The following is a 13,714-nucleotide window of genomic DNA, read 5'->3' on the forward strand; positions in this document are numbered from 1 at the left end:
TTATATCTATATCTATATATATATAGATATAAATATAGATAGAGATATAAAATTGACCCAGTCAGAGCATGTGGATGATAATCTTTGATCACTGTTGTGCCCCAGTAAGCAAACAAATATAAATATTCACATGCATAAATAGTATACACATTTTCAATAATTACCAATGTTATTTTACAGAAAAGAAATTCACAGACTTCCCACTGTAACTTCATCCCAATCCCAACTTAAGCCAAAAATGTGTGTTGCCTTTTTTCCACTGCCTTAAGAGCCAAGAGAAAACACATGTTGCTTTCTTATTTAAAATGAGACAAAATTATGGCTTTCAAATCTAAAGTTTTTGGTGCAAAACAATCGTCTGATCTATATGCCACATATATCTCAACTGGCCAGATTTTTGCCTCATATTTTTGGAGTGTTTCAAAAAAAAATTTGTGTTTTTCTAGCAAATCATTGAGGATTGAAGTCACTAAATAATGGCATATAATTTTGCTTTAGACTTCACAGAATCATTAACACGGAATCTTTTATATTATCTTTCTAAATTTTTAAGAGCAATATTTACATTTTTGCCCCTACTTTTGGTCCATTTCCTCCATTTATTTTACACTTTGTCCAGATTTTGTGTGCTAAGAGTTTAAGAGTTATGATATACCAGTGTGTGGCAATGCAATATCCTTCTGTATTCATGATACTGGTTAGTACGTACATATGTTTTCTTTTTTTTTTTTTTTTTTTGTTTTGTTTAATCCAGTTTAGGTGATCATGGCAAACCTCTTTTTATTGGGTTAAGTAAAAGTGCATGCACCTAGAGATAGCTGGCTATTTATGTTGCATCATTTGTTTAAGAGTTGTTCTCTAGGTATATAGCATCTTTTGCTAGCTCAGAAGAATTGGGGGCAAAGTATCACCATGCTGAAATAATGAATATTACAGTATTGCTATGTTTGCTGACAAATGATTATTGCGTTGAAATCTTTGCTGTCTGAGTTTCTTTTTAATTAACTAATTTTATTTTTTATCTTTAAGGAAAATAAAACATAACACCAGAAATGGCAGGCTAATTATGGTTTCTAACAAGGGATTTAGCTGCATAAATCAGTATTAAGAATATACCTTTTTCTTCAAATACTGTAATCTCCTACCTAGTTTTACTGTCAATTTGTTGAAATTGAAACTTTGACTTCTGCTTTTAGCTGTTCTCTTTTTGGTTTCACAATTACTAGATACTAAAACTTAGAAACATATGCAAAATCTTACTTTTGTAAAAGTGAAACCATCATGTAGGTTATATAACAATTCTTAAGAAAAGTACATATTTGGTTTGCTTTTCAAAGTGAGTAAAAAGACAATAGTTGTTTTTTTTTGTTTTACATAACTGTTGCTAATGCTTTGTATACTTATTACTGCAAAACTTGGATATCCTTGCAATTGCAAAGATAAAATTAATGGAAAGAAATTAATATGATACCAAGGTGTTAGAAGATTTCAGTAACTGTAATAAAATGAGGATAACGCAGTTTAGAGATTGAAATGGATATTATCCATATAGCTCTTGTAAAAATATGTTTTAACTGATCCTATCTCTCGTTATTTTGTATGAGATAGGAGCTATAGTGAGCAATGAGAATGGAGTGACAAAGCTTTTTGTGGCGCTGAGAATATTCCAGTGTTAAACTGCAGCAGGAGTTGGACATGTATATATTTTCATGCATTTTGCTCTAATTTACTGCTAGTCTCTGCAGCTTAGGTTATAATTCTACAGCAATGCTCCCCTCTTTCTCTTCTATTAGATTTCTCAGAGGAAGTGTACTGGAGTTGAACACTGACATAATGCAGGACTTTCTCCTTACTGTTTGTACACCATTCTCTGCCCTTCCTCATTACAAATCACGTAGCTAATTGTTTCCGATTTCTTCATCTTATACATCAGGCCACATACAGGTCATACACTAAGCTGAGGTCACAAGCCTATTTGAGTGCAAGTTTACCCTGCAGTAACTGAATAGTTATAAGGACATTTTTTAAAAGGTACCACTGTCTCATTTGGTTATATAATTTGCAGCATGGTTGCAAATTATCATGACATGTCCTTTTTTACACGTGCATGTTTTGAGGTACATCAGCATTTTTAAACTAAATACTTTAAAGCTTCTGCTGAAATATTTTTAATGTGACATCCATAGTTTATCTAAACAATCCTGTGTTGACTTCTGATTGATTGTGCGGCTGCCTGGAAAGAGAAGATTAATTTTGATTTATATTTTATTTTTTTACCACTGTTTTTCACTGTTTGTAGGAAGAAATGAATAGCTTATAGACAAGAAGATGGACCAGAGTGTTGGTTTGTAATTTATTGATATTTACTGTTAAAAAGAGGTACAACTGTGAACAATAGTTACAGAAGCTACTACATGCAAGGTAAAGAAATTCCAGCTTTTGTATAAACTTCACAACTGATATAGTCAGAAAAATAACTTTATTCTACTTAACATAAATTATATTTAGTTGTATACTGTTTGTGTGACTTTTCTCATAGAAGTTGATTTAACATCTTTGTGAATTCTGTGGTAACTGATTTTGGTTATCCTTTTCCTTTAGAATTCTTTATTCATTGCAGCTGAAAATAGATTCCTTAAATGAGAATGCCATTAATGATATGCTAAAGCATGAGCATCTTGTATAGTTTATTAAATGCTATCCCCGGGATTCATGAAGCTTGCGGCAGGCGTAGGTGTAGCGTAGGCGGTATAACGCCAAATATGGCCACCGAGCATTTCAGATATGATCCAATTCCATGTGCACTACCAGAGTACACCAGATCTGCGCAGCCCTCAGCTTAGGTATGCTAATCACCCCATGTGCAGTGCCGCACCATGCAAATGAAGGTACATAGCGATTCATGAAGTGGTGCAGGTGTAGCGTAAGCCCAAAGAAATGTAAACCAAAAAAAAAATGGCTTACATTTTTCCAAACAGAACATCGGAGCTATGAAAGCAGACAAAAATCATGTATTACAAAGTTAACATATGCCAATGGCTAAATATACAGCCAATGGCATAAGAAAAGATGCACAACACCTAAGAAACAACATTTAATGTCATGTCCACAGTAACGCAAAGTACAACCGCAGGGCATGTGTGCACAAACGGGAACACAAAGAAAATATATACAAATGTCATAAAATCGCAATGTAATACAAATCATGATTTCACCATAATACTCAATGGTATGCATGGTACAACACAACCAAGCTGCAAGGGTTGCTAAGGGTCTGTGACAGTGTTTGGCATGGTAACTAGGAATTAGTAGTCAATGCTATGCAAATGAGGCATGTAATAGTGAATCGCAAACGTCCCACCTGACTAAGGATGTACCATACGGTGCAGCGCTACAACATCAAGAAGTGGTTTAGAGGTATACATGACACCAGCAGTGGGGTGTGCCACCATAGCTGTAAGCACATTGGAGCAATGCAAATCCAGCCTGGCCTTTGCTAAGCAAAACCACAGGACAGGGGTGGGGATGTAGTTATAGCATTGTTTAGCTGAGAGCACATATGGTGCCCGAACGTGCATGTGTACAGGGATGAAAACATGCCCAAAACCCGGTAAGCAGACGCACGCAGCATGCACCATAGCTCAAACAGGAAGGTTAGGGGAAGAAAATAAGGAAATGCCGCAGTAGGGTAATTGGAGTACAACTGAGCGATTAACACCTATTAACTCACAGTGGGCAATCAACAGCAGCTAACAAGTCTGCTCGCAGAAACCTACAAAACAGGATAAGGGAGGTGTTAGATTCCAAAGAAAAGAGAACTGTCATAGCAGAGCAAAGCAAACCTGCAGTAGACCGGCCATAGAACACATTACGCAAGATAAGCCAGGTTTAGGAAAGTATAAATGAAAGCAGGCTGCTGGATGCATGCCAGAAAATGGGAGGTGAAACATTAAGAAATGTAAAGGGAAGGGCAAGAGGTAATCCAAGGCAGCCAAATGTAATTCAACACCAAAGGCACCACAATAATAGTACCTGTCGTAAAACACATAAGATACCCTGTAGCTCCAATGGTACATACACACCCTATGACATCATCAGTGTTCACAGCACAATAGTATAAAGTGTGAAGGCACCTCACACACACCTGTGTATTCCCAAACACTGCACCATTGGTGTAAACAGACGGGGAACTTTTACAATGCACATGTTGGGAGTTGCCATAGCTGTGATTCATCACCATGTGTTAGAGACTGAAGGTGTTGTGGAGGATGATGCTGACAACCACCGCAGGCCCCGGAGGAGGAGAAGAGTGTTCAGACTAAGGGTAACCTACCAGGGGCTACATGATCTGGAGATAGTAGAGAGTTACAGGGTGGACAGAGACATCTTACAGCAAATAGTTGAGCTGTGCTGGCCACGCCTGAGATCCAGAAACAACAGAGGGGAACCCATCCCAGTGGACACGAAGGTATGTGTAAGCTTGCGAATAGTAGCCACAGGTACCTTTCAAAGGCCAACTGGAGATATAATGGGAATCTCACAGGCATCAGCATCCAGGGTACTACACCAGTTCCTGGATGCCATGTTACCACATGTCAATGAGCATATATACTACCCTCAAACTCAGGAGGAGTTGGCCAGCAATATGCGTCTCTTCCACCATGTACTGGGTGCGATAGACTGCACACACATACATATCAAGTCACCACCCGGTGAGTATGGTAGGCACTACATAAACTGCAAGGGATACCACTCCATCAACTGTCAGGTCATGTGCAATTCCCAGGGCATTATCATGGATGTGTGTGCTGGCAGCCCTGGAAGCTACCATGACTCCCACATCTGGTATGCCTCACAGCTGTATCAGGTATTTTTCAGGGGGGGTATCCCACATGGCCACCATGTGGGGGATGCTGGCTATGCACTGGAGCCGTGGATGATGAGGCACATGCACAAACCAGAATCATCACAGAGTGTGTGTTCGGGTTGCTGAAATCACGGTTCCATTGCTTGGACATATCTGGTGGAGCCTTGCAGTACTCTCCAGGCACGTGTTCCCACATCTTCATAGTATGTGCCATGCTACATAATATGATCCTGTGGAAACAGCTGCAGCAGGGACATAATGGTGAGGGCCCTCACAGCCCACCGCAATTGCCAAGGCCATCACAGGCACAGAGGGATTCAGACCACGAACACCCTGTGCCAGCCCCAGTAGGCAGATGGAGGTGTACCCAATATGCCTACACCTTGGCAAAGAGGGAAAGTATAGCACATACTCTGGCAGTGTAGGCCCCTACTGACTGACACACCTCTCCACCTGCACACACAGTAAAATGGATGGCACACACACACGACCACCTGTAAATTGTAATGTATAGTTGGCCTACTGTGTGAATCCTACATAGGCAGCCCTCAACCATTGCACACACAACAGCTATTGGAACAAGGAATGTCAACACCTGAACAGTACACGCACCTATCAGCATATGTTGGTACTGTATGTATAGGTTCCTAGGTACATCGTAGGTACACGCCCGATTGTCAGAGGCCATTCATCAATCAAGGCAAACAGTGTCTGCTGTCGCCACCATATAGAGTAACCAACTGTCCCTCAGTGGAGCAGAGCCAATTGCGGGATCCATGTGTGTAATCACTGTTCCCCACACACTCTGCATGGATTCCCTGGTGTGTTAATGAGGGGCCCCATATAATGTAATCATGGATATAGTGGCAAAGCATGGGGTGTACCCATGACAGGTATCTGTCACCCCAGCATGCTGCTACTATGGTTGTGTGAAGGTGTAGCACATTATAGTGTGTGGCTCACTGTGACATACATTCCCAATGCTGGAGCACATCCATTAAACATCACTTGGACATACCATTAATAGGTCTCATCCATATGTAAACTAACTGAGTTACCCATTTGATTGCAGTATGGAGTAACAGCCATAGAACAGTCCACATACAAAATGCCATAACACGTGTACAAATCCCAGATGCCCAAGTGGTAAATGCACTGACTGTCGTGCATGTTCCCGGTTCCACATCTTGCAAGGGACGTTACGTAATCCCGAAGGCACGAATAATGGATGTTGGATGCAGGTCATCAGATCAGGTTTAGCACATGTTAGCGGGAATATGCATTGCCCAGTGCTGGTAAGCATCATTTAAACATGACTATACGGATATGCACGAAACAGGGCTACGCTTCTCTGAATATCACACAGATCACAATCAATGATGTCCAGAACAAGTGAATCTAGCATTATGCACCCCTGTACTAATAGTGCCTGCTCTGAAGGGTAAAACGACCACTGCCGGAGTAGAACACGCAATCACGTACATAATCACCTAACACTAAGCTACCCAAGATGTATCAACGGCAGGTGTGTAATGTGACAGGTCCAAACACAAATGTGCAGAGTCCAGGAAACAGTATCACCGACAGGTACACAATGAAAGTGTATTCTCCCTCTCACACTCTCTCTTAAATATGTATATATATATATATATATATATATATATATATATATATATATATATATATATATCCCCGGATTCACTAATCCTCCGTGTAAGACTTAATAAGTCTTACTCGGAGGCTGCAGTTGAATGGTTTGATGTCAGCATGCCATGAATATTCATGAGGGCACTCTGACTCAACCATAACTCTTACACAGAATGAGTAGAAAAGCAGGGGGCATGTCCGACTGCCGAGCAATCTAAATGTGCACGCCCTTGCAAGGTTTTAAAAAGCATAATGTCAACACACTAGAGCGAGTTCTCTCAAATGTACTTGCACCCAACACCACACTCCCTGACACTGTAAACCCCCATCACACTTATATAAAGTAAATAATTATATATATATATTTTTAAATCCATGATATAGCTGCCCGTATTTGTGCGTGTGTGCGCGGGCATGCCCATTCCTTAGCTAGAGTTAGCAATTCTGACATGCAAGAGCATAAAAAAGAATCTTTATGCAAATCACACCAAATTGCAATAGCATAATGGTAAAGTGTATGCACAAAAAGAAAGCATTCACGGTTCGAGTCCCACCACTCCCCTTCTTATTTATGTTTTAAATCAGTATTTGAAATAATACCAGACATATATGATTAAAATTTTATTAAAAGCAGTGACATGGCCAATGTATCAGTGAACAAACTAAATATTTTTAAAGGACCCAGATATATAATAGCCTGCTGTTAAGCAATGCCTTACACAGCTAAACACAGGTGCCCATAGTTTAATAGCACTTTACCCAGCTAAACAGAGGTGCCCACAGTGTAATAGCACTTTGCCCAGCTAAACAGAGTTGTACATAGTTTAATAGTGCTTTACCCAGCTAAACAGAGTTGCCCATAGTTTAATAGCACTTTACTCAGTGCAATAGAGTTGCCCAAAGGTTAAAAGCGCTTTTCCCAGCGCAATGTGTTCAACCAGGGCACCGTGGAGCAACGTAGAGCTAAGTTGCTTAAATGCAGCCACACCCCCTAGCTTGTCTAGACAGTATTAAAATAAAAGAATGACAAGGTTCGAACCCAGGACCCTGTGCATCATAATCAAAGTACCAAACCACTAAGCCATGACAATATAGGGGAAAGCAGCCACTATTAACATTCATATAGTTACGAATGGTAGTTTAACCATTACTAAGCAGGTCTGCAGTCAGCCAAGAATTTTACAAAATGGCCAATTGCAAAAAAGTGGGAGGAAAGGCGGCATATTAAAGCCCCATAGGCGGGAATACTCACCATAACTGATTGCAGCTCACATTTGCTGTCAGAATGGCATGTGCAGGAGAGGGTTCATGCTTCCGAGTGCAACGTTGGTGCATCGAGAAATCCAAATACATGGCTTTGCTCCTTTTCCACCATCACGAGTCAAGACTCCTGCAGGGCCAGTTCCAAGGAACGGAGTACAAGGCAGAGGCTTGGAACCGGTTAGCTCGTGACCTCACCAGTGCCACAGGCTTTTCTCGGACTGGTGAGCAGGTCCGTCACCACCATGCAGACCTGAAGAGATGAAAGCAGGACCGCCTGAACCAGTGGATACAGGAGGCCCGTGGGATGCAGAATGCCCCACAACTGAGTATGTAGCCATGGAATGCAGTATGTAAGAATTGATAATGGAGTATGTATAACGGATAGGTATGTCTCAATATCCCTTCATTTACTTTACAGCTGTGGGTGACCTCACTACAAATCAGCAAGCCTATGCAAATAGGCTGCTAAGGCTGCGCCACCAGGCAGGTTAGTGATTATTCTGCATGTATTGTTATATAAAATATGGGAGAGAGCATGATAGAAAGTGTTGTAGTCCAATAAAACAGCCATAGAATTGCCTGAATAAGTCCTCTGCATGTACTGTCAGATAAAAACGTCAGTGAGGCAGAAAAAGAGTGTAGTAACCATTTAAGAAAGGTAACTTATGTCAGGAATAATATCTCTTCAGGCACTGTCATATAACATAAGTGAGTGAGCCTGAAAAAAGATTGTTCTAACCTATTAATAAAGGTATAATATATCTTGAACATGTCAGCCATAAAACACAGTTAAAACAAATAAAGGAGTGAGCCTGTGGAAAAGTGTGCAGTGTCATTAATAAATGTCTAAAACCCAGAGTGCGTCTGTGTCACAGAGTCTGAAATGTTGTTGTACCTTTGCATTATACAAACAGTACTGTTTGAAAATGTGCTGGCAACCCAGAGTTATGCAGTCACATATAAAGTGGGTGCTGTAAGTGCTAGTAGCTGTGAAACATATATACAGTCCACAATAGTCAGTTACTGGCTGGCATGAATAAGTAAACCTGGCACACATGTAGCATGTAATTATTCACCAGAAATGTGAGTGTGTGTCACGAAATGCAGGGTTCTGTACAAATCGAAGTGAAAATATCATGTGAAAACATCCCAGATATGTAGATAAAGAAATATAAATGCAAACAAGAAATATGTAGCAGTAACATCTGCATCCTGAACAGTTAGTATGTCAGACATAGGTCAGGCATATACTGAACAAGCCAAACCCATGACACAACCTAATGTATGGTGGCAAGTGTAATAATACAGGTAGGGGATATACACTTGCAGTCACTGGGAATGTAGTGTAGACTAAAAGGTCATTATAAGATGTAAACCAAGGTTTTTTCTGCACCCTACCGTATGTGCATAAACCATGCAATTCCACACCTCAATGGGTCTGTGTAACCTTAAATATTTGTTGGGACATATGTCCTATTGTTTTATAAATATTTGCATTGATGTTGATGCATGTGCCCTATTCAAACACCATGTTCATGGTGGCCTGTTGCTACCAAACATCCCTGCATGCTGTTTGAATAGCCACTGTCATTCAATATATGCATGTGTTATACTTGCTGTTCAACTGTTGGAACCTTGGTGTGTTGGGTTAATGGGTTAATGGGAATATTACTGCATGCTGTTACAACTAATCTGAAATGCTGTTGTTTATGTTGTAATTAAACACACCTAATCACAGAACATATGGGAAGGCCGGTCCCAACGGACCCACCTGTCCCTCCTCAGTTGGCGAGTGCACCTGGCACCAGCTGGTCCTGTGCCACCTAAGGGTGGAAGCACTGCAGGGGATGGGGTTCGTCCCCCCTGTGCAAGTGTAGGCAGAGGAGGGCCACCTGTCACCCTTGCTAGGGTCCGGGCTGTGGTGCGTAGGGAGATCCAGCGATCAGTCGCTGATCCCCTACACCAGCTTGAGGTGACAGTGGTGCGTCTCTCAGGTGAGCCTGCCCGTCCTACACAGCCCTCAGCACAGCCACCCTTGGGGCTGTGAAGGTGCAGTGGTGACTGCCCATGGGTGGGGATCTCAGTTCCACTGTTACCATCTGTGGGCTCATGGGCTTGCGATTTCCAAACATCCTTCCCCATCAATTGTGTTCACCCACCCCATGTGTCAAACTCCGCCCCTATATGCATCTTGTTTGTCTTGTCTGTTTACCTCCCCAACCTACCTCCACAAATATACCTACTTCCTCTACCTCACATTCCACTCTCACCGGAAAAAAAAATTTAAAAAAAAGGGCAATCTGTTCCCCCCAAAAAATTATGCCCCATACATAGTTGCCCAATTCACACACATGTCCGTTGGACATGTAAACTGTTAATTCTAATTGGCAGTACAACATATTTTGTTGTCCTCACCCCTCTCTCAGGGGTGGAAGGTTTCAAATTTCACACCAAATTTCAAACATATGCACAGCTGTTGCTGGTAAAGAAATGGGCAGCTATGGACCTTCCCTACACCCATCCTGCACATCCCAAGCTGATTTCCCTACTGTCTTTCCCTCTTTGTGCCCCCTTTTTCACCACTTTCCTATCTCCCCATTTTCTTTTCATTAAAAGAAATTAGCGCAGGGGTTAGTGGGAGTAAGCACTTTTTAGCAGTAGTTAGCGGGGGTGCACGAGTGTGAGCTTGTGTGCTCTTAACTAAGCATTGCTAAGCGTCGTGCAAACCCGCTTACAACTGCTTAAAAGTGCCTTAGTCACTCTGTATGACAAGGCCCTTGTACTGCTCAGCAGCAAAATAAAATATCCTTGTCAGTCTCGAACCAGGGACCTTGGACTCACCAGTCTGCATGAAGTACCACTACACCACAGCAGATATGCAATAACTTAGTGCTAAAATCAATATATCATGCATTACCATGAGTGAATGTAAAGGTAAAATAGGAATGGCATAACATAAATCTTGTTCTGTCGGCCTTAACCAGCAGGTGTTGTGGAATTGCATGACATGACTGTGAAAAGAGAATCAGCCATGCTAGTAGGGAATAATGTTACAGTAGCACCTTACAAACCCCACACAGTATCAGAGCAGGATAAACACTGGCATATTTGCATAGGTCACAGGTCAGACCTCCCAACGGTGACTGCTCTACAGTGATGACCCTGATTTGTAAACAAATGTTAGCTGTGCCCCTCTGACTCCCTGTGAAATGTACTATTAGTAGGCAGAAAGGTGGGAAATCTCACTTAATGACAAATGTCAATAAGTGAGAGTAGACACTGCTTGCACGTTAGAAAAGGTGTAGTAATATATATACTCTGAATCCCCCAAAGTCTGAACTGACAAATGTCTGAAATATATCACAGGTGTATCCCAGTTATATGTACCTTTCCCTGAGGCTGTTCAAATATATACGTGAGAGTATCTGAGGCCTGGAAAAGTCAGAAACACACAGGCATATCAGCTTGTCTGCTGTTACACACTCTGCAAATAGCTGTATAATGAATCCCACAAGCACGCCCTTATGTAGAAGTACAACACAGAAATATCAAAGGATGTAGCCATGTACTGCTAGCAACCACCTGTGACAATGCCATTGTTCAGGTGCTGAAAAGACTGCTGTGGTGCACAGTCAAAGAATACTAGGCTGACCTCTGTCTACCATCTGGATATGTCCACAGGTGGGAGCTACTCAGACAGACTACTAGCCTTTATAGACTTACAGGTACACAGCAACTCTGCATGTTCAGTAAGATAAACATCACACGATAATAAATAATGCCCTCTGCACTTCTGCACCCCTACCCAAAGGTACTATATACCCGTGTAGTCAGGCACAACCAAGGGTGTAGGTAGGCATACACAGTAGTGAAATATGTCCAGTTGTCCTGAGCAGACTGTGCTAATGTCAACACAAACAAACCACAAACTGTTCAGAAGTTAGTAACATACTAATGACAGTGTAGCAGTTCACAAACAGTGCATGTGCCTGATATTCATAATTGGTACGACAACACACTTAGTTGTCCTCACCCCTCTTTCAGGGGTGGAAGGTTTCAAATATCCCTCCTAATGTATTGCATATGCACAGCTGTTGCTGGTAAATAAATGGGCAGCTATGGACCCTCTCCACACCCATCCTGTACATCCCTAGCTGGTTTCCCTACTGTCTTCCCCTCTTTGTACTCCCTTTATCAATACATTCCTATCTCCCCATTTACTTTTCTGTCAAAGAAATGAGTGCAGGGGTTAGCAGGAGTGAGCACTTGTAAACAGTACTAAGCGGGTTTGCACCAGTGTGTGCATATGTGCGCTTAGCTTAGCATTGCTAAGATATGATAAGCTAAGCCAAGCTTGGCTTAGTATTGCTAACATAAAATAAGCTTAGCTTAGCTTAGCTTTGCATCGCTAAGCGTCGCGCAAACCCGCTTACAACTGCTTAAAAGTGCCTTAGTCACTCTGTATGACAAGTCCCTTGTACTGCTCAGCAGCAAAAGATAAAACCTTGGCAGTCTCGAACCCGGGACCGTGGACCTACTAGTCTGCATGAAGTACCACTACGCCACAGCAGATATACAATAACTTGGTGCTGAAAGAAATATGATATGCATTACAATGAGTGAATGTAAAGGGAAATAGGAAAGCCATAGGAATACATTGCAATAACTACTGTTGTATGCCAGTTAATTCTCTAACTTGAAAAGAAAGTACATACTCCCATGTATCCAGTGTTAGCATTAGGAGGTGTGAGTAAACCTACACACTGAGAAGAGTGTACTGGAAGAAGCAACAGTCAGGTTTCAGTACAACAAGCATTTCACTGGCTGCAACCCAGCTTCAGATATGAGACATATACCAACCTTCTGACTGAGACAACAGTGTCCACAGCAAACAAGCATGGTCCTCACCTTGCAAAACTGAAAGGGCTACACCTACCTAACCTATCATTTTATAGCAGTGTCCTGAAATCACAGTGAGAACTCCAATTACCAGACAGCAGGCTCAATGCAATTACTAAATCGTGGGCACCAACTGGTGCAGAGGCCATCACATGCACATGTGCAGATACCTACAAAAGCAGCCTGTATCTGCTGTCCACACATGCAATAATATCATTGCAACAACTGGGAGAGAGAGAGAGAGCATGAGCAAGAGAGACAGACAGAGACAGATAGACACAAACAGGCAGAAGGAGACAGATGCTGAAAACAAACAGCAACACACAGAGGAAACAAAACAAAAAAAAAATAAATAAAAATAAACAATAAAAAAACAACACCTACAACAGACGGAGGTGAGGAATACAAAGGTAAGGTATGTAACAGATATGTATTTGGTGACATCCGAAAGATGTGTCTGAAGGGTACTCTACATACTGTGAATCATCAAAATGTGGCAGCAGTCCGTATCTATATGTACATGCACATTTGCATAGGGCAAGGGACATACTGCAACTGTTAGTGAAGGCTGGACATAAGTATGTTGTTGAAGGCTGCTATGTGCACATATATATGTAGGTTGTAGTGTGTGGCAGTGCAGAAAGCAAGCAGTGCCGGCATATGTCATGTGGTGTTAAATGCTACAATGAGGCCTGCAAAAGCTATACAGCCTGAGGACAGCAGAATGCATTCTGCACAACATTGTGCAATAGTATTACATAACTGTGTCTCACAACTGTTACATAATTGACCTCCCCACCATGAAAGGTGGGCAGTAAATGTGCCTATATGTGCAGCTATATGTACAGCAATGGATGTTTACATGTATGTGTATATATACATGTATATATACATATATATGTGTGTATAGATATATAGATATATAGATATATAAATATATTTAGATATATATGGATATATATGGATAAATATAGAACCATATGGATAAATATAGAAATATATCGATATATCTGGATATATATATATATATATATATAT

Source organism: Protopterus annectens, chromosome 1.part0, assembly GCF_019279795.1.
Source record: "Protopterus annectens isolate FY-2018-M chromosome 1.part0, PAN1.0, whole genome shotgun sequence".
Lineage (NCBI taxonomy): Eukaryota > Metazoa > Chordata > Ceratodontiformes > Protopteridae > Protopterus > Protopterus annectens.